Source organism: Montipora foliosa, chromosome 2, assembly GCF_036669935.1.
Source record: "Montipora foliosa isolate CH-2021 chromosome 2, ASM3666993v2, whole genome shotgun sequence".
In the NCBI taxonomy this organism is placed as follows: domain Eukaryota; kingdom Metazoa; phylum Cnidaria; class Anthozoa; order Scleractinia; family Acroporidae; genus Montipora; species Montipora foliosa.
Window position 1 is genome coordinate 64,178,946 of NC_090870.1, and position 1,485 is coordinate 64,180,430.

General features: G+C 37.0%; 1 protein-coding gene across 1 annotated transcript in view; it reads left to right on the forward strand.

The window, feature by feature from the left end:
- Positions 1-262: 262 nt before the first annotated feature.
- Positions 263-1,485, forward strand: part of LOC137985448 (uncharacterized) — a 24,057-nt gene continuing 22,834 nt past the window's right edge. Inside the window, exon 1 of the mRNA XM_068833077.1 lies at positions 263-399. The gene's annotated coding sequence lies outside the window, so the exon portion shown is untranslated. The remainder of the gene's footprint in view (positions 400-1,485) is intronic.

Below are 1,485 nucleotides of genomic sequence, written 5' to 3' on the forward strand. Positions count from 1 at the left end.
GCAGTGCGTTTTTTGCTTTTTATTACGAAGGTTAAATGACACGAGACAAAAGTTTACAGTCAATCATGATCAGCGCTCGGAGGTAAAAAACTGGGGCGAAATGACACACGTCTTGACTAGAGTACGTCTGGTTAGCGAGATAATCTTTTTGAGGCTCAAAAATGTAGGAACAGACTGAAGGAAGCCTAGAGCAAAAGGCTCTGGTCCTCGGCGTTTCGCTTGCGTTCCCTTTGAACCTAGAAATAATTTGGCCTGCGGACGGAATGACATGTTATTGATGGGTTGACAATGGGTGACCTGTGCTCTGTCATGCGACAAGAAACCGCTGGCGCAATCATATGACCCATTTTGTGAAACACGTAGCACTTGTTTTAGCTTTCGTGGAGTTTTCGAGGAAAGGTAAGTGGTTCGTTGTAATAATTTTGGTCCTTAAAACCAATCTTGCTTTTTTGGTTGCTCGCTGGCGAATAGTTTGATATTGGCTCCTGTCAGTGTACTTGATCACGCTCCTGAGAAATCAGGTAACACTTTATATTATGTTCGTCATCGCGATTCAACAAATTAAACCGTGGAAATTTTCTGAAAAGATGACAGAATTTAAGTCTTTGATCGGCTGAACACAATATCCAAGCCACGTTTGCGAAAAGACTGATATATTTATAACCTTGTGGGTGTAAATAACATAAGCTTAAGTTTCTTTATCGATGTGTGTTCATATTTGATATTTGGCGATGGTTTCGCGGATCCTCGTTACCTCGATGAACACTCTTTTGTCACAGAAATTCATTTGTCATCATCAAAACTGACGTCAATTTCCGTTGCCTTTAGAATCTTAAATGTAGACGAGACCACTGTCAGTATTGAAAGTAACGTGTATAACATTGTAATGTCTGCCATATCCTGCGTGTAATAATTATTGTGTGATAAGCACGTGGGGTCCCTTTGGGACTGCGCAAGGATGTTAGTGATAGAAAACCAATGTAATCAAAAGCCTCACTCTAACTGATAACCTTTTTAGTTTTGCTCGTTACTAATTTGCATAACAATAATAGCAAACCCACATAGCAATGATTGTACAATAATTTTAAAGTAGGTCAGGTGGTAAAAAACAAAATTAAAAATAGTGTTGATGTAAACAATTTTTTTGAAAAAAGCAGCAGTTTATGAGGAATAGAATTGAAAAGCGAATGGACCATAGAAAGGTGCATCAATTTCCAGACTTAAAAAGCTTCTGTAAGAATAACAATAACCAACAGCAAAATAATGTACCTTTCCCACAACTTATTCCTTACTCTCAAACCTTGCATCAGTGTGGTGTTTTGTTATCTCTACTTCTTTATTTAGACCACAAAGCAAGTTTTATAGTAGTAAAGATAACCTTGAACTCATTACTCAAATTATATTGTTGGTTTAATATTAACCTTCATAGTTTTGAAGGAAAAAACGTTGAAAAGTATCTTTTTTCTTCCCTTTTTCTTAAACTTT